The sequence below is a fragment of the Rhamphochromis sp. 'chilingali' genome (assembly GCF_963969265.1).
Source record: "Rhamphochromis sp. 'chilingali' genome assembly, chromosome: 4".
Taxonomy (NCBI): domain Eukaryota; kingdom Metazoa; phylum Chordata; class Actinopteri; order Cichliformes; family Cichlidae; genus Rhamphochromis; species Rhamphochromis sp. 'chilingali'.
In genome coordinates this window covers 2,462,972-2,489,457 of record NC_137948.1, presented here as the reverse complement: position 1 = coordinate 2,489,457, position 26,486 = coordinate 2,462,972, and the positions used below count along the sequence as shown (strand labels likewise).

Below are 26,486 nucleotides of genomic sequence, written 5' to 3'. Positions count from 1 at the left end.
TTCATTCACTCTCGCATTCACACACTGGTGGAGGCAAGCTACGGTTGTAGCCACAGATGCTGACAGAAACGAGGCTGCCATATCGCGCCATCGGCCCCTCTGGCCAACACCAATAGGCAGTAGGGTAAAGTGTCTTGCCCAAGGACACAATGACCAGGACAGAGAGCCCGGGGATCGAACTGGCGACCTTCCAGTTACAGATACGCTTCCCAACCCCTTGAGCCACGGTCGCCCCAATTGCCTGTGAGTTTTTACTGAATTCAGTTTTTGCTGATGGATCCTTGGACACTCCAAGTCCAGTGTTGACACACATCAGTTTGTTCAGAATGCTCTGCTGATTGCAAACACAGTGATTGTATGCAAATAAAATGAATCACAATGCTATTAAAGTCACTGTAGCTTGGAGTTGTTTCATTTATAAGAGTTGTTAGTTACGTCAGTAGTTACTGATATACAGTGGGGCAAAAAAGTATTTAGTCAGCCACTGATTGTGCAAGTTCCCCCACTTAAAATGATGACAGAGGTCAGTAATTTGCACCAGAGGTACACTTCAACTGTGAGAGACAGAATGTGAAAAAACAATCCATGAATCCACATGGTAGGATTTGTAAAGAATTTATTCGTAAATTAGGGTGGAAAATAAGTATTTGGTCACCTCAAACATGGAAAATCTCTGGCTCTCACAGACCTGTAACGTCTTCTGTAAGAAGCTTTTCTGTCCCCCACTCGTTACCTGTATGAATGGCACCTGTTTGAACTCATCATCTGTATAAAAGACACCTGTCCACAGCCTCAAACAGTCAGACTCCAAACTCCGCCATGGCCAAGACCAAAGAGCTTTCGAAGGACACCAGGAAAAGTATTGTAGACCTGCACCAGACTGGGAAGAGTGAATCTACAATAGGCAAGCAGCTTGGTGTGAAAAAATCAACTGTGGGAGCAATCATCAGAAAATGGAAGACATACAAGACCACTGATAATCTCCCTCGATCTGGGGCTCCACGCAAGATCTCATCCCGTGGAGTCAAAATGATCATGAGAACGGTGAGCAAAGATCCCAGAACCACACGGGGGGACCTGGTGAATGACCTGCAGAGAGCTGGGACCAAAGTAACAAAGGTCACCATCAGTAACACACTACAACGGCAGGGAATCAAATCCCGCAGTGCCAGACGTGTTCTGCTGCTGAAGCCAGTGCATGTCCAGGCCCGTCTGAAGTTTGCCAGAGAGCACATGGATGATACAGCAGAGGATTGGGAGAATGTCATGTGGTCAGATGAAACCAAAGTAGAACTTTTTGGTATAAACTCAACTCGTCGTGTTTGGAGGAAGAAGAATACTGAGTTGCATCCCAAGAACACCATACCTACTGTGAAGCATGGGGGTGGAAACATCATGCTATGGGGCTGTTTTTCTGCCAAGGGGACAGGACGACTGATCCGTGTTAAGGACAGAATGAATGGGGCCATGTATCGTGAGATTTTGAGCCAAAACCTCCTTCCATCAGTGAGAACTTTGAAGATGAAACGAGGCTGGGTCTTCCAACATGACAATGATCCGAAACACACCGCCCGGGCAACAAAGGAGTGGCTCCGTAAGAAGCATTTGAAAGTCCTGGAGTGGCCTAGCCAGTCTCCAGACCTCAACCCCATAGAAAATCTGTGGCGGGAGTTGAAAGTCCGTGTTGCTCGGCGACAGCCCCAAAACATCACTGCTCTCGAGAAGATCTGCATGGAGGAATGGGCCAAAATACCAGCTACTGTGTGTGCAAACCTGGTAAAGACCTATAGTAAACGTTGGACCTCTGTTATTGCCAACAAAGGTTATGTTACAAAGTATTGAGTTGTATTTTTGTTATTGACCAAATACTTATTTTCCACCCTGATTTACGAATAAATTCTTTACAAATCCTACCATGTGGATTCATGGATTTTTCTTTCACATTCTGTCTCTCACAGTTGAAGTGTACCTCTGGTGCAAATTACTGACCTCTGTCATCATTTTAGGTGGGGGAACTTGCACAATCGGTGGCTGACTAAATACTTTTTTGCCCCACTGTAATTCCAAGTACATTCAAAGAAAAAGATGCAGATTTAAGTAGCTTTAGCTTTTTTAATGATATCAAACAAGAGAATGTTATCACTGTGAAAGATATTATTTTGAAATCAAACTGACAGAAGACCCCAGAGAAGAACCACTACATGCCGCAGTTATAATGTGCCCTGTCTGGGTTGAGCACACCTCAGGATCCCTAGAGATGTCGCAGAGGAGAAGACTGTCTAGCCTATCAAGCTTAAGCTGCTGTCACCTGTGGTGAAAAATTAATGCAGAGATTAAAAGGGCCTCCTTTTCAAAGAGCTATTCTCCAGTTGTAAGCCTTATGATCCCATCATTTATGACCCCAAAAATCAATAAGTTTTAACACAAGAAGCATCCCTGAGGTGATTGCTGAAAGGTCTTTCTTCCCTCAAAAGGTACATACTGTAAAAAAAAAAAACACATTTATGGTATTTTGAATACTCTGCAACACTGGTTAGGAAAAGACTACAAGGCCCTGGAAGTGTTAGCATGTTGCTAGGTAGTGCTTTGCATAATTAGCGGTGTTTGCCACTTTCAAACTTCAAACTTGATGGAGCACGCTGACATTCTTGCCCCTGTGGAAAAGTCTGATCCAACAGTCTCTGTGTTCACAGCTTTGGTCTGGGCTCTTTTGGAGAGATAATCAGCAGGCAGGGCACTATGATAAGCACTGTGCGAGTCCTCAGAGCACATCGCAAGATGAAGGACTAGTTTGCTGTGACAGGATCAGTGGTCAGCTGTGATACTCCACGCTAGAGTAAATCTGTTGCTCAGGGACAGCTGGGCTGTAATGTCAGAGGAGGAAAAAACACTGTTCATTATACTTAACCATCTGGTCCCTCTACTTATGCTCACCTCTGGGTTACAGAACGCAGTCAAAAGATTTCTTTCATAGGAGAGCGAGCTCCTGCAATTGTCTTGGATTTATCACACACTTGACCCGACCTCACCGGGAGCCAAGCTCCTTTTACATAATAAGATGCTACTTTCACCCGTCAGCACACGTGTTTTTCGTAGCTGTACTGTTTTCCTTCTGACTAAATGACTATTGCTCCTTCTCATTAGCATCCATGTCTCTTGTTAGCATTCCCCTCCCTGCAACAAGCTTCTGCTTGTTTAAAGCAACCTGACAGGCCTGACTTGAGTCATTTGGCTGGGAGGGGGTGAAGGAGGTGTGGCCTTGACTCTTTTGACAGAAGTCAGCAATTGAGGCTAGATAAGCAGAACTTAGTAAAGAACCAGTTTCTTGGCTCCCCTGACCTCCTGTAGTACTTGTGTTCGTGAAGCTCGTGAGGCCCGCAGACTTCAAGGACCTTTCCACCTCTGGCCGAGCCTCACGCTCCCCACAAGCCCTATGAACGAGCCAGTCGCTCACCAGAGTCCTTGGATGGAGCTTGTGTGAAGATGTGCCACATGCCCAAGGGGTCCTCCTACTAACAATGCGAACATACAGTTCAGGCCAAACAAGATTGCAGTCCAGTGAGAGGCCAGTGCTGCATAGGAAGAAGATGGATTCCTGCCATTCGGCTCCACAACATCGCAAAACTTGGTCTTTGTGTGCATTAACATGATTATCTTTGTTAGAAGAGCACTCATGCTTCCCACTCTAGACATGCATAGATCTCTGCATGCTCGTGCTTCTGTGGGCTTTGTGCTTCTGAGATGTGTGGCTGTGTCCGCTTGGGGGGGTGACACACACAGACACGAGTTGTCTCATCACCACATGACAGTCTGAATTTGAAATTCACATTGAACAACTGGCAGAAAAAACAAACAAACAAAGAAAGTACTTTTGTCCTTTCAAATATTTCTAAAGCAAATCTTGCTATGTGTCTCAAAAACATCTTTTCAGCCAGCGTTAAAGAGAGTTAAAAAAAATGTTTAATGCATTAAGCCTCAGCCCAGGATAAGAATAGCATGTGGATTTCAAAAAACACCAGTCACTGTTTATTTACACACTTGCTCGCGAGCGTTCACGGTCTTTGTTGAGGCGCCGGGTGTATTGGAAGGACAAAACCGCAGCAGGCTTGAGAAACGTTTGACAGGGTGTCTGTATTTGAAGTGCACTCTCCCCTCGTGAGTCCCCAGCTGACGTGCTTATAGAATCAAAATGTCAGTCACATTACCTTTGGATTTGCCTTGTTGCCTCAGCAATTAACCAACTGTGGTGAAAACATATTATTGGCAGAACTAAATGTCCCCCTTTCGTCATCCACAGAGTCAAAGTTCCAAACACAGTCTTGAATTTTGGCTCAGCTCATAGCATGCCAATGATGCTATTAATTGCTTTTCTGAGAAAATCTCAAGCGTTTGCGGAGCAATAGATTAATTGTGATCGTGACCTGAAGAGCCGTCACCTTCGATGTCAGGTAAAAACACAAGGCAGCATATCAAGTCTAAATTAAACCTGACGTTCTATAAATAGCAGTGCGTGTGTGTTCATTCGTGCTGAATGTAGTAATTACAAGGAATGGTAAAGCTAACGCTGCTGGCATCTACATTGGACTCATCGTAAGGAAGACACGGTGGGTTCAACTTGCCTTTTTTAGTTTACCTAAACCAACCTTTCTGAAAATAAGAACAGCAAATGAAAATAAACAGACAACATTCGAGATTTGATCTTTCCCCTGCAAACAATTTATATCATTTTCTTAATTGTGCTTTTTAACACTTCCCAGAAACTTGGGACTGGCATCAAAGTAACAGATTAAAGCAAAACAAAAGATTTCACATGGAATCTGCTTCCAAACCACGTGCAACTTCCAACAAACAGCTCTTCAGACATTTTTGTACTTTGGCTCAAACTGTTTCAAAGACATCAGTTTTGTTCGCTGCAGTTGGAACAAAAAGCTCTCTGTGGCTTTGATTTCAAAATGTCATGGTACTCCAGTATTGACAGCCTCACACATCTGAAAACAAGCTTTTAGTCTGCAAACAAACGTCGGGATGGCGACACTAAAATGGCAGCTGAAACCGATCATTATCTAGAAGTGATTAAGCTACCCCGCCTCTCAGTAGCATGTCAACGGCTGAGCAATTACGTTGTCAATTGGTGAGAGCTGTTTATGAGACACAATATCATCTGGTAGCATCAGAACTACAACTTGACATCAAGGCTGAGCTAAAGAAAACAAAAAAACACTGAATTCTTTGTCGCAATTTGGAATGACTGTGGCAGAAAATGAAGCCATCGACTTACAGTGGGGCAAAAAAGTATTTAGTCAGCCACCGATTGTGCAAGTTCCCCCACCTAAAATGATGACAGAGGTCAGTAATTTGCACCAGAGGTACACTTCAACTGTGAGAGACAGAATGTGAAAAAAAAAATCCATGAATCCACATGGTAGGATTTGTAAAGAATTTATTCGTAAATCAGGGTGGAAAATAAGTATTTGGTCAATAACAAAAATACAACTCAATACTTTGTAACATAACCTTTGTTGGCAATAACAGAGGTCAAACGTTTACTATAGGTCTTTACCAGGTTTGCACACACAGTAGCTGGTATTTTGGCCCATTCCTCCATGCAGATCTTCTCGAGAGCAGTGATGTTTTGGGGCTGTCGCCGAGCAACACGGACTTTCAACTCCCGCCACAGATTTTCTATGGGGTTGAGGTCTGGAGACTGGCTAGGCCACTCCAGGACTTTCAAATGCTTCTTACGGAGCCACTCCTTTGTTGCCCGGGCGGTGTGTTTCGGATCATTGTCATGTTGGAAGACCCAGCCTCGTTTCATCTTCAAAGTTCTCACTGATGGAAGGAGGTTTTGGCTCAAAATCTCACGATACATGGCCCCATTCATTCTGTCCTTAACACGGATCAGTCATCCTGTCCCCTTGGCAGAAAAACAGCCCCATAGCATGATGTTTCCACCCCCATGCTTCACAGTAGGTATGGTGTTCTTGGGATGCAACTCAGTATTCTTCTTCCTCCAAACACGACGAGTTGAGTTTATACCAAAAAGTTCTACTTTGGTTTCATCTGACCACATGACATTCTCCCAATCCTCTGCTGTATCATCCATGTGCTCTCTGGCAAACTTCAGACGGGCCTGGACATGCACTGGCTTCAGCAGCAGAACACGTCTGGCACTGCGGGATTTGATTCCCTGCCGTTGTAGTGTGTTACTGATGGTGACCTTTGTTACGTTGGTCCCAGCTCTCTGCAGGTCATTCACCAGGTCCCCCCGTGTGGTTCTGGGATCTTTGCTCACCGTTCTCATGATCATTTTGACCCCACGGGATGAGATCTTGCGTGGAGCCCCAGATCGAGGGAGATTATCAGTGGTCTTGTATGTCTTCCATTTTCTGATGATTGCTCCCACAGTTGATTTTTTCACACCAAGCTGCTTGCCTATTGTAGATTCACTCTTCCCAGTCTGGTGCAGGTCTACAATACTTTTCCTGGTGTCCTTCGAAAGCTCTTTGGTCTTGGCCATGGCGGAGTTTGGAGTCTGACTGTTTGAGGCTGTGGACAGGTGTCTTTTATACAGATGATGAGTTCAAACAGGTGCCATTCATACAGGTAACGAGTGGGGGACAGAGAAGCGTCTTACAGAAGACGTTACAGGTCTGTGAGAGCCAGAGATTTTCCTTGTTTGAGGTGACCAAATACTTATTTTCCACCCTAATTTACGAATAAATTCTTTACAAATCCTACCATGTGGATTCATGGATTGTTTTTTCACATTCTGTCTCTCACAGTTGAAGTGTACCTCTGGTGCAAATTACTGACCTCTGTCATCATTTTAAGTGGGGGAACTTGCACAATCGGTGGCTGACTAAATACTTTTTTGCCCCACTGTAATGGTAAGTGGATAAATACAGTGTATGGGCCATAAATGGAGACAGAGTTGAAATAAAGACGTGGGGCAACAATGGAGAGTATCTGGCCCCAAATGTCATGTTTAGCTTTTGTTATCCCACTAATGACAGAGCAGGCTGGGCACTATGGACGAGTATCTGTAGACTCACCCCTCTGGTCAATGGATCAGGTCACAAGTACAGCCAATAGATCATTTTCAGATTGTCATATGGAAGTTAACATACGACAGCTATGGTAATCAATGTTGATGGTAATCAATAACCTTCTTTTCTTTATCGTCTTCTGTAGAAAAAACTACTTCTATTGAGAAAATATGGGGAAAAAAAACTCAACTTTGAACAGACAGTATTACACTCATTCATAAACCCAACATCACGACCCAGTATTTGTGTTTCAGGTCCTGGATTAATATTCTTAGTGTCATTCATGTTCTCCCTATTTGCCTCAGTGTGTTATACTCTTAGTTTCTAGTCTCTAGTTTTCTCTCATTGTGCCTTCCCCGTGTTCCACGTTTAGTTACTCTTGTCTCCGTGGTCTAAGGAGCTTGGAAAGAAAAGCGTCTGGATTCTTTAAGACGTTTCACCTCTCATCCGAGAAGCTTCTTCAGTTTTAAGAGCAACTGATGGACAGTCCCAGATTTTAAGGACTATGGGAACCTTAGACTGCGATGACCTGGATGACTGAGACCCTTCACAGACATCTTGTCTCTTTGTTTCATATTCCCTCTGCGGCCTGGAGGGCCGGTGTCCTGCTGGTTTTAGATTTCACCCTGAGTCAACACACCTGAATCACATGATTAGTTCGTTACCAGGCCTCTGGAGAACTACAGGACAAGTTGAGGAAGCCATTTAGCCATTTGAATCAACTGTGTTGGATCAAGGACACATCTAAACTCTTACAGCCCTATGCCCCTAGTAGGTCTCTGAGGTCTTGTGGTCAGGGCCTACTTGTTATTAAGTATACGAGACTGAAAACTAGGGGTGATCGAGCTTTTGCTACTGTGGCCGCCAGACTGTGGAATTCTCTTCCTCAGAACTTAAGATCTGCTGATTCACTGATTACTTTTAAAAAACAGCTAAAAACACATCTTTTTAAAATTGCATTTTGTTAACTTTTGACTGTATTTTGTCTTTTTAATCTGTGCCTATACCTTGTAAAGCACTTTGTGATCTCTTATCTAGAAATGTGCTATATAAATAAAATTTTACTTACTTACTTACTTACTTACTAAAGCCTGCAGGACACCGGCCCTCGAGGCCTGGAGTTGCCCACCCCTGCCCTGCCTTTGTGATGGTCTCATGTTTCCTGTTTTATTTTGATAGTTCCTTGTCCTGTGTTCAGTGTATTCAGTTCTGCTTTCTCCTCGTCTCGTTATGTCTGATTAGTCCCAGCTGTGTTGCCTTACTGTTTCCTTTACTCACTCGTTACTGACTTGTGTATTTAAGCCCTGTGTTTTCCTCTGTTCGTTGTCGTGTCATACTGCCTCATTGCTCTGGGTTTCCTCTGTGTTTCCTGATAACTCCTAGCTCTGTGTTTCCTAGTTTCCAGTGTTGGTTTTGTTTTTCTCTGTTGTAATATTCTGCGTTTTTGCCTTTTTCAGTCGAACCTTTTGTTTGAACCGTGTGTTTGAGACCTAACTCTGCCTGCCACAGCCGTAACACGACAGCTAAATGTTTTGACCTATTTTAATATCCATTTCTTTTAATTCCAATTCTTATTTCTGTGAGTTGTAGGTGAGTCACTGGCTTTAACGGTTTCAGCATCTGTACACGGTTTCTGGAAGTCAAGTCAGACGTGTGGCAGAAAGCCTTGAGCCATCTCAGAACTGCTACAGTGCCAGACCTCCACATCGGCCTGAAATAATGTGAGAAGGAATGCACTTGAACCGACGTTAGACGCACCTTTAGTATCTGACTCTGCCTCTATTTTTACCATGCAGTGCAGGCAAGGCTAATACCACATGTGCATGTAGAGCACACAAATCCATCATTATGCACCTGAAAGCGCTGGCTACAAAGAGAACAAGGAAAACACTCAAATCTGTTCAAGGCTAAAGGGTCTTAACATCCATCCCAGTATAACAGCAAAGAAACCAAGGTTTCTGCTGAGGCTCCCCTCTGAATTTTGCAATTATCTAATCAGTATTAGGCACAAATTAAATACATGCAGCACTTTGGCGATGAAGGGCAGCAGTGGATGAAAGGAAGGGAATTAGGATGTAAAATGAGTTGTTTGCTTATGTAAATGCAGACCACTAGAGTATGCTGTAGCTGTTGATGTGTTGTAGTTTCATCAAGGCCACGTCGGGGAGAAGACTGTGTTACTGTGCCCCTTCTGGACATCACTCACTCTGCTCCCTCGCAGCTCTGTCTCCTTCTCTGTCATGTTGCATCTCTCATGCTTCCTGTCTCCACTGCACACTGAATCATTTCTCCCCTCCTCTTTCTCTTTTCTCATTTATTCTATCCTTCTTGTGTCTTTCTCTTGACTCTTCTTCCTCACCAGCCGAATCTTTGTGTTTTCCTCCAAACTAAAGCCCCTTTATCTCTGTTTATCTGCACTGTTCTTCCGTGGTTTTACTTACCCCTCTTGCCCATACCTCTTATCTTTATTCTCCCAGTAGTTTCTCATATTCCCTTCCTAATGTGCCCAAGAGTCTGCTACTCACCTTCACTCTCATCTTTTCTGTCTTATCTCACATCCAGATTGCCCCACCAACACCACTCCCACCCATTTCTTTTACTTTTCCATGTCTGCTTTGTTTTCTTTCTTCCTTCTGTTTTCTCGCTGATTGTTCTGAGCCGAGCAGACAGGCATTGCCTTTGAGATGTATATAGACAGAATGCCTAATTAAAATCACTTTAAATGTAGTGCTTGTCAAACTGTAGTGATGGCTGTGAATTTAGTGTGCTACTTAAAACACCTCTTCATTCCTTCATATCGTTGTTGCTCTTTAAAGTCATTCCTAATCAATTTTCTAACATTCGGCTTCAAATTTGATTAATCACTATGCACTCATTAGGCACTCGCTGTGTAAGATGACAGCTAATTGATCTTTAAAGCTGCAGTGATCAATAAATACTTTTTTTTTAATACCAGCATATCGTGTGTGTGTGTGTGTGTGTGTGTGTGTGTGTGTGTGTGTGTGTGTGTGTGTGTGTGTGTGTGTCCTTAGTGAAAAGCCTACAGACAGAATATCATCTAATTGGACAGGTTGTAAATATTCTACATATATTTTGGTTCAGAGGTGGGACCAAGTCATTGTTTTGCAAGTCTCAAGTAAGTCTCAAGTCTTTATCCTCAAGTCAAGTCTCAAGTAATGTCAGGCAAGTCAGAGTCGAGTCTCAAGTCACTGGTGTAAAAGTCCGAGTCAAGTCACAAGTCTGAAACTTTGAATTTCAAGTCCTTTCGAGTCTTTAAAAAAAAAAAACAACGAAAAAATAATGTTGCAGTTATGCTAAATGTAAATGTTAGACCATGTAATTTTAAAATCTGTGTTTTTCTCAACACATGACAAAATAGTGAACTTAGAAAATATACACAAATTGTGAAATTGCACCTCTTTAAAATGCAGCTCAATTAAACCTAGCTCCAAGAATAATTTTCACCAACAGTTCTGAGATAAGCTGCATGTTATTCTTGGATGCGGTTGTAGGACCGGCTTTAAAATCGCATGACAAAAATATCATATACATTAAAAAAACTGCATCACCAACGTAGCCTGGACAACATTTGCTAGTTAGATGAAGTCAGCTATCTCATCGTAGCATATTTATATGCATATTTATAATCATACGGTTCTTGGAGTGAGTGCATACACTCATGAAGTTTAGTAACTTCAGGTCACTGCAACAAGCCCAGGTATAGTTTACCGACGGATGGGTGCAGGACCTTGAAATGCACCGTGTAGAACGAAAGACCATCGTACGTATCATAAGTTTACCAGTCTCACAAATCGTCGTCATAAATACACATTCGTTAACCGTTTATTAATATAACCTTTGAGCTCAACGGTAATTAATTAGTAGTGGAAATAATTTCTGGTAGCATCACAGAAATGTAGCAGTGACAATAATACTGTATGCTGTAATCGTACTGGGCAATTAGTGATACAAAAAACCTGTTTTATCCTGTGAATAAAAGTATATGTTTTTGTCAATGTACCATAATAACAGAGGCGAAACACAATATTGTGTCAGGACAATTCACTATTTATGCACAATAAACAAAGGAGCATAGCGCGACAATTTCTGTTCAGCGCCAGACTTGCTTGTAACCTATATCACCAGTTATGTTATGAAAGTGACGTATTAACTACTAAAAAACACTGACCTTTGTGTAAATGCTTGGAGCAGACTAACCTGTGAGCTGGAGTGTTCTGGGACGTTATATTTGACCTTTGAATGGCTGCAATCCAGGCCATCCGTCGCCTCTTTGTTACTTCGGAAACATGGCTCGAACAATTTCTCTTCAACGACGTAATCCGATAACAACCGATCTCTTTACCCGTCGGCTTCCCGTGGCTGTCATGCGACCGGCTATTGCAGTTAATAATACAACAGCTTCTTGACATTTTTGTGTTTCTTTTTATCGCTGTATAACTGATTTTAATTGAAAGCCTGCGTGCGCTAGTACCGCTTGCCACGAGTTCCCAGAATCCTTTGCGGTTCTACCCGTGAATGACGTCACATTTTCAATCTCTATATAATATGCATGTTAAATTTTGTATTTGGGGTAAAATATCAAGTCTTTTCAAGTAAACCGGTTCAAGTCCAATTCAAGTCCCAAGTCATTGGTGTAAAAGTCCAAGTCAAGTCACAAGTCTTACAACATTTTTTCAAGTCTAAAGTCATAAAATTAATGACTCGAGTCTGACTCGAGTCCAAGTCATGTGACTCGAGTCCACACCTCTGTTTTGGTTCATACTTGTGATTTTTATGCTCAAACTCAGTTTTCATTGACCTTTCATCCCAGTAATTATTTTTAATACAAACTGATGGATATATAGGAGCATTTCACTTCTGTAGGGTTTTAAAAATTTGGGGGGGGGGCAGCGGGCTTTGCCCACATCAGAATATTTGATCGGTTGAAAATGTGTAGAAGAGTGATCGTCAGGCTCATGTGCAACCCCAATGACATATTTTGCATTGTTGCATTTTCCTGAGAAAGCTGCACCTATAATATCTATGTTGTTTTTCCTTCTATATTTGCATTTAAAGGTCTACTTTTCATGCGGTACTTGAGATTATGCTCTTCACTGGGTTCCTTTTGCATTTCCTGGTACAAAAAGTTTCAGCTTGAGCAGGAAACACGGCATTCAAACAAGCCAGGATCAATGTGGCGCTACAAGGTGGCATAAAGGTCAATTGATAAACCAATCAAGCAGTCTGCACGGGGGGAGAGACTGTGAGCATATCTGCTTTATCACCTCAGCTGGACTTTGAAACTGTGGAAGGAATAACCTTTCCCACACACTGAGATAAACCTGTCATATATGCTGTGCATCCCCCCTCCCCCCCTCCCGAAGAAGCAAAAGGAAAGTTTTAGGTGCTGCTATTTCACACGAGCACACTATATCCCACCTCAGCTTCAAAGACTTAAGATAGAAACGTTACCATAACAACCACAGTCTGTGAAGCAGCTGCAAATGCTCGCAGAACCACAGCCCTTCTGGATCCACGGTTTATTCTAGAGAAATGCTTCAGAAAGGATTAATAATTTGTCAGAAGCAAAAATATTCTGGCACAGGTGATATGGAAATCCTGAAATATACCAATTTCTTTTGCTTGCATTACTTTTTGCTGCTTTTGCCATTAGCTGGCTGGGTGTAACATTTCCTGCCATTTTGAATGATGACTGTGCTGTCAGATAATTCATCTAAGAAGTAAATAAATAAAGCAGCGACAGTTTGTAAGATTCAAATCAAGCAGCATTTTCAAGTATCTCTTGGCATCTTTTTCATCCTCTTTGAAGCATCCCAGGATGTTGTTTGCTGGACAAAGACATTTCCAAGGTGTACACTATGACATCATTTCAACACCTAATTAGACTCTAAAAATATCTGCAGATTCAGAAGGAAATCTACATCATCTTAAACACGCACAGGGATAATTTCCTCTCTTCAAAGCGCTTGGTTTTATAGAAACAAAGCTTCAATGTTATTAATAATCTCCATTTGCATCGGGTTATTTTTGGCTTTTTTCACGCAGGACAGCAACCATTAAGATTTCCTATTTGCCCGTTTTTCTTTCCCGTAGTGCATCTGTCTCTCGAGCCAGTTCTGGAGGAAGTCAAGCGAAGCAAACGCTATCTGGCTGGCCGTGAAGCCTGCACTGGAGGTTAGCGCTTATCACGGTGCAAGCAAGGGTGCAAAAAAACAAAGCCTGTGTAGACTTTTTACACTATATAACAAAGGAGGACAGATAGAAAAATGGAAGCAGCGTCATTTCATTGACACAAAGACACAGACTAGCCACGCATCACACTGAAGGCACAGAGACATCCTACAGTCTCATGAGCCAACACTAACTATAGAAAAAGGAACAAATGTAAAGCTATAGCACTTTATCTTTGACACTAAAAAAAGAGCAGCAAATAAGTTCAGTTTTCTTTGTTGTACTCCGTCAGTTTTTTCACATCTTATCATTAAATACATTGGAGGGTTATTCAGTGGGAACCCACTGTGACAATCTGGAAGATGTTCAAAGAATTTCCATTTCTCTGAGGGAACTATTTTTACAGAAAACGTAGCCCTGCATGTTCACTAATTAGAGAGCGGGGCAGTAGCTGCTGTGTATATGGGAAGCAAGTAAAACATCATGTTGAAAAATAGATTGTGGCACAGGAGTTTGGACTATCAGTAATCAGATGCTGCTCAGTATGTCACGAGAATGTAACAGCTGAATCGTCCAACAGGAAAAAAGGGAAACGTATCAAGATAAAGGTCTGAGATGAAATGAGTTATTAACGCAGACCCAACACTACATTAAAACCACTGACAAGTGAAGTGAACAACATGGGATCATATTCCCACTGTGCAAGTTTCAACTTTTAAATACTGGGTGCTTGGATTCATGTTGATGTTACCTGGACAGGTAGCATTGACCTGAACATCAAAGCAAAGCAGCTCCTCACTACTCCAACAGCGTTGTTCAGCAGTGGGTTGTAGAACAAGACACCAGGATGTTGAAGCTACTTCCAAACTTTTGACATCCCAATCGAGTATTCATCAGAAAGGCCTAAACAAATCATTTAAAGAGTTTCCTAAAGGATGCTTTCACACAGTAATTAAGAGTGGGCATCAGTGATGTGGTTAGAAAGTGTTTCAGTTCTTTGCAGCTATGTTGGGAAATCAATGCCCCCGTTGTGCTCTGTGCCCCACGGGGCTCTATTTTGTTTCCTGTTTTATCTTGTGTAGCCACAATTGATTTTAACTGCTATACAGATGATACATGACTATATGTCACAGCAAAGCCCAACACAGATGCTACATTCATTCTAGACAAGACCGGATGGTTGGATGGAAAACAATTTCCACTTCTGAATTACTCGTTTTAATTGAATATGATCAGCACGGCAAACAACCACTCGTCTGAGCCGGCGCTGTTATCCAACGATATTTTAACCTACATTCAGCTGTTAGTGTTTTTGTTTAGCTGAGTTATTTAGTCAAAATTAGGTCATTCTTCTCATTTGCTGACCTAGAGGTCATCAATGCTTTTACATACTCCAAACGTGATTACTGAAGCACACTTTCAGATTCAGATTTAAACTGACAATAGACAAAATGGCAACAGCTCCAAGCCTTTAGAAACACACAACTGTGTCCCCGATCTTTCCCAGACACAAGTTTCTGTATCAGTCTGATCTGACATTTAATGGTGTTTTTACATAATGTACATAATGCTGGAAAGAGCAAGCAAGAAAACAGAGTTTTATTGTTTGGGGAATTCAGAGATTCAGTGTCACATGTCTCCCTGCATACTCTAACTGGACTCTGATACTTCTAAATCAAATATCCTGCTGCATGCTACATGTAAGGAGCGGCACCAATCGGCACACAGCCAATGCTTTTTATTCCCTTTTTCAGACAATTCAGAGCAGTTGAATTGGCCAGATAGGATTTCTTAAGTGAACTTTCCCTTTAAAACTTAACAGAGACCATACTAAATATCATCCATCATTCCATCTGTTCATTACTTTGGCAATTAATAATAATTATTAGGTTGTATATGCAAGTATGCATACTAGTTTGCTTTTAATGTAAAGTAGTATACCTAATCTTAACCCTCTCAGGCTCAAATTAAACTTTTTGTTGCTAATGCACAACCACGTCCTGCAGTGGTACTTCGGAGTAAAACAAACTCATAAAATATGTATGTGGGGTAATCAGGTTGTTAGTTTTTAACTGTTGCAAATCGGCAACGCCTACCTCGAGAGGGTTAAAGTTCTAGTTCAATTTAAAAAGAAGTATGGAGGTTTTTTCCTGACAGAATTATTTTCTGTTTCCTGCCAGAAAGAACCAGGTGTTCTGATGGTCTATGGATCAGAAGTGACAGACGTCTGACTGTGAAATGTATTCTGTATTAGACTTTTTTTGACAAAAACGGGCCAGTTTTTTTGAGAATTAGTGTGAAAAACAAATCACGAGTGAACGAGGACGTGAGAAACTAGATGGGAGTCAGAGTGGGAGGGGCCATGTGCTCATCGCAGCAACCTTTCTCATAGATGTTTTAGACAGAGAGAAATATTTCTTATATCTATCACAACTAATTAGCTTTGATCCTCAGAAATGTATAATCACTCCAACAGCAGGGCACCTTACACGTTTCCAGCTACCATTAATTTAATCAGTCATCTTCCTCAACAGCAGTGCTTCTCAGTTATTTTCTGTTACACCCCCTTTAGGTAGAAGAAGCCTTGGTCTCTTGTGTTCTGGGGGCCTCTGGATGTCTGGAGTTTTGATCTCCTCCATACCTGCTTCATGCCCTGGAGGACGGGGCTGTGGCCCCCCCACACCCTCTAGCAGATCATTACATGAAGGAACCTTTTAAAAACAAGCGCGTCCATGCTCACAGGTGTACACACGGGTGATCACACCCACAAACTACACCCTTTTTGGCTCCTACCTCAAAGCACACTGTGTTCTGTTGATCTTATGTGCTGCACAATAATGTTTAATATTTAGTATTTACTGTCATATTCCCATATATCATTGTGATGTTGTTTATTCTATTACTCTTGTTCTCTTCTGCTTGTTTTCTTTTTTCTTTCTCAGCAGGTGATCCAGGTGATCGATAGATGCATTTTTTTTCTTTTTTTTTTCTGCCCATTCTGTTGGTTTTTGTTGTTTGCCCTTCTCCCCCGTCCCTCTTCTCAGCTGTTTCTCTTTCCCTCTTTCTTTCTCCCCTTCTTTCCCCCAGTCAAGTCTGTCCCATATTCAGTAAGTGAAAATAAAATAAACAATAAAAGGTGAATCAAATGGACCATTACGGCAAGGCTGGGATGGTCAGTTTGGTAAAGTAAATCCGTTGGGCATCTTTCTTTGCCTTTAGACAACAATTCTGATGGCAAAAGAGCCAAACGGGACAGGCAAAAGAAAAAGAAAAAAAAAAGGTAGAAGAAGCCCCGCCCACTCTACCCCATGTATATAAATAGTATCATTTGTCTATTAAATCGTTATTGTAACTACATCTCTGCATAACATTGTATCCTTATTAAGATTAAAGTTAAAACAAAGAAGAAAAATAGATCAGATAAACATTTTTTGACACAGTAGGCGCGCCGGTCCATACTTGTCTCCCGCCGTAGTCACATCGAAGCTGTGCGCTGCACACGCATCGTCATATTTCCGTGTCTTAGCTTTCGGGAGACTTTAGTTTGTCCCGTTATCTCCGTCTCTTTTCATCACTGTTAAATATTTTTTCCATTTTTCTTGAGGGTTTGTTACTAAACTTCATATCTCGTGCTCATTGCTGTGTGTGCATGCTCGGTGCAAAAAACCTTGCCACCTACTGTAGTGGATGTGCAATTACACTTTATTCAAGTACATTCCTACAGCAACCCTGAATATGCATTCTCTCTTTGTTTCCACATGCACATCAAGTCTGATTGCAGAAACATATTTTGCTTCATTCAGCAAACGAGTAACAGGAAAAAGACTCTGTCGCCTTAATCTTTTATCTCTGAACTAATGTTCACCACTCTGGTGTCAGCAGGAACAGAGAGCAGTAGTGAGACAGAGTTTAACTGTCGCTGCAAATCTTCACTGAGGTGACACAATATGGGGGCAGGAGGACAGCTGATTAACACCAGGCTACAATTCCTTTTAATGACATTTTTCCATTGAACAGTATATAGTGATGGCGTGGCGTCAGGGGTGAAATGAGAAGGGAAAGAACACAAAGAACTGCTCAGTCGCTGATAGCATATCATGAGCGAACACAGGTGTGCACAGCTCAATGCTGCAGAAACGCTAAAAGGCTGAGAAGTGAGCTTTGTATAATTAAAACTGCAGTATGTCGTCCTATCAGGGACATTATGCCATCCATCAAGCGCCTGATCCGTTGGATTGGCTCGACACAAGCCAGCATGCTGATAGCTTGTGGGCTGCTTACATTGACATATGCTGTGACAATGCTGGGTTAGCAGACACTGGGGTGTGGTGCTGATGCCACTTCAGTGCACCATCCATTACCGTTATGCCTTCCACCTGGCTGATCGACCATGTTTGGGGGATCATTCAAGGCCACAGAGGATTTTTTTTTTTTAAGTGGTGAGGAAACTTGACAGCACAGATAAAAGCCAACTGTGTGCTGGTCTTTGCTCCATCACTTATTCTTTCTGTTTTCTGTAAACCTTAAACCTCAGTTTCTGTACTTTGAAGAAAAACGCTGTACGTTAGAGCACTTTTATAGCAATGTTACCTGCTCTGTGATGCTATCCTCCTTAGCCCTTTGACAGTCTGTCAAGACAGGAGGTTTGCTCCTAAACTTTTACATTTCCCAGTTGTCTGTGTTTTGCAGGTAACATGTAAAGATCTTCATCAAATATAAACTAGTGTTTTTATTCCAAACTCACTTATTGTATAATTTTGTTGTTTATACTACAAAGTAGCTTCCATATTATTTTTTCTAATTTTAACTTAAATCAATCGATTATGTTATTATATGAATAACAACAGTGAGGTTCACACCCATGAGTTTGGGAAAGCTTCTAAATTTGAAAGTAATTACTTTTCAAGTGATACATTTTCTACCTAGTTGTTATAAATTGGCATCCTGGAAACACAATTACAATGTTCACATTTTGGACAGAGAAGACAGATGGCTTCTTTCACTCCTCTTTCAAACCATCTATGGCTGTATCCCAATTCAGGGTGTGCAGCCTTAAAGTACGCATTTTAAGGCCGATTACGTCACAGCGACGCGACGAAGGCTGTCCCAATCCAAAGGCTGCTCGAAATGCGACCCTGAAATGCGTCCTTCATTTCCCTGAATTTTAAGGACGTGGCGGTGTAGACTTCGTGGCCCAACATATCCCAGAATGCATAGCACGGCGGTGGGGGTGGATAATTTTGCCGAAAAAAAACGGCGGATGAGGGGCGCCCGAAGAGTGAACTTTAAGTAAGTACTGAATATTATGTCACTTATTTATGTGCAAATGTTTAATAACGAAGAACATTAAACATGACTGTTGGCCACATGTCGGCAAAGTTATGTGACATTAGTGACGTTTGTACTAACTTGGTTTTAAAGCCTTTACTTTAAAATATACGCCATTCAATAGCTGAGCTTAATCTTACAGAGAATGATCAAAGCTCATGTAGAAATAAACAAACAAATGAACAAAAGATTTTCACCTTCATTTCTGTCAAACAAAGCTGTATGACACGTTTCCAGCTGTTAGTCATGGTTGTCATGGTTGCTAGGCAACCTGGGCAGCGCAACGGAGGCTAGACCGTCCCATTTCACAAGCCTCGCACTTCCGGCCTTAGCGGTCTTTGAGTACGCGGCCCTTGAGGATCGTTGAGGCTGCGTCCTTTAAGGCTGCAGACCCTGAATTGGGATACAGCCTATGTCCACTGTGAACAACCATCTTTGAACAGAGGGCGGGGCTTACCACACCAACTGTCTGCCATCTAGTTTTGAGATCCCTTCCCAGACGCCTTAACGCCCACTCACATCCAGGGTCATTTGACCTCAGTAAATCACATGATAGGGTGGGGTTAGGTGTCACAGTTGGTTCACCTGGCAACTTGGCTGATTGTGACCCACACCTGTTTTTACACCTTGGCTCATGTGATTAGGTAGAGGATCAATAGGGGGCCCACGACCCACCCGGGGACACTCCCATAGGGCTTAAATCTGGGACTCTTCACCAGTTGCTCTTAGAACTGAAGAAGCTTCTCGGATGAAACGTCTTCAAGGAAACTTAAACAAGTCCAGACGCTTTTCTTTCCAAGCCTTTCCGAAGCCTTTCTTCTTCTAACGAGAACATTTAGAACCATGTGAGTAAAAGTCGTTGTCTCACTATTAATGCTAATCTGATTTTAAATATACAAGAAAAAAATGAATCAAAGGCCACATCTGTTGTTGTGTCAGTATGGACTGCTGTGCTGGTACTGCAGCAGTTTAAACTGTGGATGATAAATACTTCGCTGATATAACATGAACATCACTTATCAAAAGATTTTTTGTTGTTGTGGCGTCTCAGCTAATGGACACTGTTCTCCCCAGAGCGATGCTGCTGTCCTGGGAGGAAAAGAAAACTCTTCCTGTTCTGTATTCAAGATGGCACTCCACAAGAAATATGAGGAATGGGATGAAGTAAAGAGGATTTATGCACCTAATGGGAAAATGACACATGATATGAGGTAGTAAGGACTGGAAAACAAACTGGCAGCTTATGCAGATCCTTTTGTAGTGTTGTGTTCTGCTCTTGGATTTAAACTTTTTTCTACTCAGAGAAAACCACTGACATGGAAAAAAAAATACATTATTGTCAAAGAAAAAAAGAGCTCAGTCCATTTCTGTGAAACAGCCCCATCAGACTGCATAGTTCCACAGAAAGCATAAACTGTCACTGTGGTGACGTTCCAGAGAGACAGCGCTGCTCGACGTGCTCGGACTGGAGCTTCAGAAAGCCTGAATGTCTCAGCTTATCATCCGGTGCCATCGCGGGTCACCGGCAGAGTGCATCACTTTGTGCCAACAACAGTAGCCCGACAAGCAAAACAGTTGGTGCCATGTGTTGCATGGCATGATTCATTTTGACATGCCTGGCATCCAACGTCCTCACAGCCAAGCCTTTATAAGTGACTCATTTCTGAGAGTCAGCTCGGACTCCTCGCTGAGGCCATCCATGGTCTGCCAGTGCTGAACAAAACCCTAAATAAACACTGGTGGCAAATGGAAGATTTACTCCGACTGAACAGATGCAGGGATGAATTACTCCACGATGTACAATGATACTAACATCTATTACTTTACCTTAACTAGGATTAAGCGTTATGGGTATACGAGATCTCCTCTCAACCTTTCAGCTCAGATCAAATGTGGTACCCTAGAGATGGGCTTTTTTTAAGCCTGAGTGATGCAAACAGTCTGTCACACTACAAACCATAAATCTGACCATTCTCTTAAAAGACAATGAAAAACATGTAGCAGTTATTTTAATCTGTGAAGACCAAACAAAACAGAAAGCATCACACAGATATAACTAACAAGAAGTAATGTGATTAGAGCGCTCTGGACGTGCTCGTAGGTGGATAATATATTCTTTGAATAGAGCTGGACTTGCTGATTAATTTACTGCAGCAGTACCATGGTGGCAAGTCCAGGTTTAGCTCCAGATATAAAGGTGGTGTCAATTATCTCTTATAACTCTCTGCAAGAAAGAAAATAAGCATGTTTAACAAGTTTACAGCTTTTTATTTTACAGGATAATGTTATCATTTGAGGATTGAGAGGCGTCATTAAGAGAGATCCTCAGCTCGCTGAGATGATCGAATTAGCTTAGTGAAAGTGTTAAGTATGGATTTAATACACAAAAGATGTAAATGACATTTCTGCCATCTTAGCTTTTTGAAACCATATCTCACAAATGCTTAACAAATTGTGATGGACAAGTCTTTAGTCAGTAAGTATACTCTGTTTAGCATCCCCTTATATGCTAATGAGGCTTCACCTCCTGCTGTCCATTTATATATATTTTATTTATTGTTTACTCTATTTAATTTGTAAAATATGTATACACACACACACACACACACACACGTAGAAAAACATATTTAGTATACACATCCAGTAATGCATACACTCTTATATTGTACTTGTATTTATTGCTCTCAGATTTAGCCGTTCTTATATTTTGCTTGTTTTATGTTATTGTATTTTTTGCACACCTCTGTTGCTTGTGAAGCTCGCACACAAGAATTTCACTCGCATGTACTGTACCAGTGTACCTGCACATGTGAAAGTGATTTGATTTGATTTGATTTGATGTGAGAAGAAAAATGCAGTTTTAAGGCAATTTTGCTGTCACTTTTCAGGCTTGCGAGCTGTGTCCATCTTTTAACAAAGTCTTTGATCATTAATAAAGAAGGATAACGTGACAGTCAGCTTGAATACCTCCTTACGGCTGCAACATGATTGTGGAATGAAAATGAGCCAAACTTAAAATACACCATCCATCCATCCATCCATCCATCCATGCATCCATCCATCTTCTTCCACTTATCCGGGGCTGGGTTGCAGGAGGCAGCAGCCTAATCAGAGAAGCCCAGACCTCCCACTCCCCAGCCACCTGTTCCAGTTTGTCCAGGGGAACACCAAGGTGTTCCCAGGCCAGCCGAGAGATATAATCCTTCCAGCGTGTCCTGGGTCTGCCCCGGAGCCTCCTCCCAGTGGGACATGCCTGGAACACCTCACCGAACCACCTCAACTGGCTCCTTTCGATGTGGAGGAGCAGTGGCTCTATTCTGAGCCCCTCTCAGATGGTTGAACTCCTCACCCTATCTCTAAGAGGCCAGCCACCCTTTGGAGGAAGCTCATTTCTGCCGCTTGTATCCTCGATCTTGTCCTTTCGGTCACTACCCACAGCTCGTGGCCATAGGTGAGGGTGGGGACTTAGATCAACCGGTAAATTGAGAGCTTCGCTTTTACGCTCAGCTCTGTCTTCACCACGACATCGCTGTGGCCGCTGCACCAATCTCTCTGTCGATCTTCCCGCTCCCGTCTCCTGTCATACTTAAACTCCTCCTCCAGTTTACAATACACCTGCAGCTCGAAATCTTTTAACCACATTTTTTCTTTCAATTTCTTTTCTTTTCCTACCTTTTAAAAAAAAGGAACTTTTACACTCATGAGATAACAATTCTTATTCTTTCCTAATTGGTTCCAAAGAGAAATAAACCCCATTGTGATATCAGACAAAAATGTCACACTTGTTACTCCTCGTTCCCTCCTTCAGTCTGCAGTGCGTCCACTGTAACTGACTTATTTCCTTGCAGGGGGGGGGGGATTCTTCCTAACCGTTCTCGACCAACAAACCTGACATCATTTTAAATGTGCAGTCATGCCAAAAGGCTGCTGGTGTTGCTGAGGTTTTAACAAGGCGACCGCTTTTTGCCCTACTGGTGATTCCCCAAATAACCTTTTCTAGGGACATTATTCAAAATCTCAATGACATAAGAATTTAGAGTTCAATTCAAAATTTAAATGTAATTTATCATTACATTTATAAAAATCACCTTTTTTTCATTTTCACAAGATATTCTGATTTGTCTCATTTAATAATTTAACATTTCCTTTCACAGCATAGAAAAGAGATACTTTTTTTTTAAAATCATGCATTGCTTGAATGATTCACTTCTCACATAGGAGAATAAAAAAGACATTTGAAGCAGCCTTTATATATCAGGCCAGGCTTCAGTGCAGCTGTGAGAGACTTTCTGTAAACTGATTAGAGCAGGAAAAGGTCACCCAGTAGCCTTGGAGAAAAAGAGATAAAAGCCTGATTGGATTGGTTCATGCTCTAATTTTGACCATCACACTTTTCACTTAGTTATTTAATTGAGCATAGAAGCAGGGAGACGATGAGCCTCTATGCTCGTTTCATTCTGTCTCCGAATGCTGCTGAAAAAAAAAAGAGCAGACTTATCAAAATGGATTAGAAGTGCCAGGATCGCTGTGTTCATGTGATGCACAATGTGCCCGAAAGATGGAAATTGATCACAATCTATAATGAAGTTTTGTAAGAATAACAACAACACGAGACATGAGTTCCTTATCAAGGGTAAAAAGGGAAAAGAGAAGTCAGCTGCACATGAAAAATTCAATGCAGCAATATCAGACTGGTGTTCCCAGCACACAGTGTTTTATGAGCAGTCAAACGTTCTTCTACGTACAGCAGTGCAATTCATCCACAGCTCGGATTTTATATGTTGGAATATCGACACGAGCGAATCAGATGATTTCAGGCGGGGCGTTCTTTGTGTAGAAATTTAATTACATCTTCCTTTTTTTAGTGATAATTTACACTTTGGGCATGTATTAAAATGATTTACAACAGTGGAGCATCTCTGCCTGGTTTTGTAAACAGCAAACAGTTGTGTCAGTTAATGACAGTGAATGTTTGTGTCAGCCTTGTGTAGTTACGTGTTAGAGGTTCATCAATGAGGAGAACATGGTTCACGTCCAGGCTGAGACTGGCTGAGACTGCTGTTTAAATGACAGACCAGACCATCGCTAAAGGATACCTTGTGTACACAGGGACACGCTGCAGGTGTTGATTAAATGTCATATATATGTGACACTAGAGGAACGAGAACGGGTTGGTAATGCACACGTTGGATTATTTGGGTATCGGGGTTTCTAGACAAGTTAGACAAGATCGATACCGCTCTCATGTCAGCGCTTTAACTTTTGAGGTAAAGGTGGAAAGTCAATTAGCTTCACATAAACACTGGAAGCAAAGGGAAACTGCCAAGCCAACTCCAGAGTTCAAAGGTATGCTAAACAGCACTTTTAAGCCTCAGAAATGACTCAGGGCTGAAAATATTTTAACATCCAACACACTGACTTCCTGGAGTCTCTGTAAGGAACCAGTGCCATTCTCTGGTGACATTTACAACTTAACTATCAGCCTTAACCCTGAATGTTGAAAAAAAAATTAAAAACTGGAGTGTTTATTGAACCTTCTAATAATAATAATAATAATGGATACTTTATTGATCCCCATGGGGAAATTACTTGTTTTTCTCTGCATTTGACCCATTCACTCAGTGAAGCAGTGGGCAGCCCACTAAGCAGGCGCCCGGGGAGCAGTGTGTAGGGACGGTACCTTGCTCAGGGGTACCTCAGGGTAGTCGTTAAGTGGATTCGAACCGCCGACCTTCCGATCATGGGGCGACCACTTTACCTACTGAGCTATCCCTGCCCCTTCTGAATGAAAAATAAATAGATATCAATTTACATGTATGAGTTTTCATTTTGTATAGTTTTTGTGCAATTTATTCCTCAAATACATCAATGGGGCTCGGGGTTAAAATCTAAAAAATCTCGTATCAAAGATGATACACCAGGGGTGCCTCTAGTGTTTTTTCATACGGGTGGCCATATGGGGGCCAAATATTGGGGTGGCACACCAAAAACAGAGTTTCCAGTTTTATTATGCTGTTGTCAAATGTAGGTTACTGAAAAATAATTATATGTCACGTTAATTTCCCGCTATTAAAGCTGACATCACTGAAAATGGGTACATATGAAAACTAAAAAAGATTTTGAAATCCATAATAATCTGTTTTAATTAATTAATTGATTGACTGAAAGTCCCGACCGCCGCTTTAATGATTCTCAGCCGAGCGGAGCACGAGCAGCTTAAGATTCACTGCCCCAGAATGGAGTCGGCTTTAAGAACAAACTTGTTCATGAAAGAGAAATAATCATTAAAGCACGTACGAGTGGGAACTGCTGCCTGTCTCTGTGGTGGCCCTGAGACGCACCAGTGATCTGTCCAGGGATTGGCACCAGCTTTTCTGCGACCTGATATGGATCAAATACCTGAAAATAATGTGGTAAACAATTCTATCAGTCACTGAGGTCAGCAGTTCCCTCGCTGGAAATAAGATAAGAAATTTCAAACCCCACACAGAGTGTTTCAGAACCAACTAGCAAAATAATCTTTCAGCTTCACACTTATTCAAAACAGTTTTATCTGCCTGTCAGGTTTATTAGAATTATTACCAACATGGGACAGTCATGCTTTTACCTGTATGTTTGTAATTTGCTAATAAAAGGGTTGATATTGTTGTGTATATAATTATTTGTAGTTCTCTGATCTTTAGCAACCTTTGCTCTGTTTGCTGAAGTAAATGTGATTTTCTCTTATTGTTCTCGTAGCACGTTCCTTAAATATTGTATCATTTCCATGCTGCAGAATCCTATCTGAAGAGTTATCTTTGTTCTCAGCATGAAAAGCTCAAAAACCACTCCACGCCGCCTGTTGTTGCAGGAGCAGAATCTACTTTGTTGCCTTGATTGCAGAAAGGAAATAAAGGATCTTGTATTGACGCAGAGAATTAGGACCATTAGGTCTCATTAAGAGACTCAATCAGGACCTGCTTGTGTGCTTTTCCCGATATTCAGCTTGATAGGGAAGATAGGGAAGAAGCCCGAAGTGATCGTTACAAAAGAGTAGCACATTCTGTCAGCCCCTGAGACACAGTGAATGCTGCCCAAGAATTTCCAATTTCTTAAGCCACTGAGATGGGGAAATATCCCCAAAAAAGCACCAGGCAAAGCAATCTTGCACTACTCGTGCTGCTGCTGTTATTGTTGTTGTTGTTGTTGTTGTTGTTGCATCATGGGAAGAAATAGAAAGAGAGGGAGATCAACAAGAACAAGGTAGGAATGACTATCCATTTGATCTTTTATGTTTTTTGAAATTGATCAGCATTACAGAAAAGCCTTCTGAATGCAAAATAAGATGGCGTGTGTGTGTGTGTGTGTGTGTGTGTGTGTGTGTGTGTGTGTGTGTGTGTGTGTGTGTGTGTGTGTGTGTCGGGGGGAAAGTCATTTTTATTCATGACTGTGAAGACACCAACATAGTTTTATGGAGTGTTTTCCTTCATGCTCGTCTTTTGCACGGAGCTAAATCGAAATGTTAAAAGTGGAACTTCACTCTGTGCTATAGTATTAAACTTTTGCTCTTCAGCTGTTTCTCCTGGCTGCTGTTCTTTTTCTATCCAAACCAGCATACGCTATAAATAGGGATCCTCAGAAAAGCAAGGTAATAAATGTGTCAGGATTTTGCAATGAAGAAGGATGCCTTTGCTGTTAAGTTCTCCATTGGGCTGATGTATCATTGAGGTTGAGCTCTCATTATCAACTCCAAGGATTATAGGTCCTAACTCTCTCAGAGGAGAGAACTGTCTGCACTTTGTGAATCAGGTGCAATTCAGCAGCACAGATACTCTCTCACGGTTAAAAAGGGACATATCTTCTTCTGCCTCTCTGTTCTCTCCACCCCTCCCCTCTCCCCTGCATTTCTTCCTGCCGTCTTTCCCCTCTTGGCCATTTTCC

The 26,486-nt window shown here is 41.8% G+C and overlaps 1 protein-coding gene across 1 annotated transcript in view; it reads right to left on the bottom strand.

Annotated features, from left to right (window-relative positions):
• Positions 1–26,486, bottom strand: part of sorcs3a (sortilin related VPS10 domain containing receptor 3a) — a 269,454-nt gene that overhangs the window by 163,777 nt on the left and 79,191 nt on the right. The gene's annotated exons all lie outside the window — the stretch shown is intronic.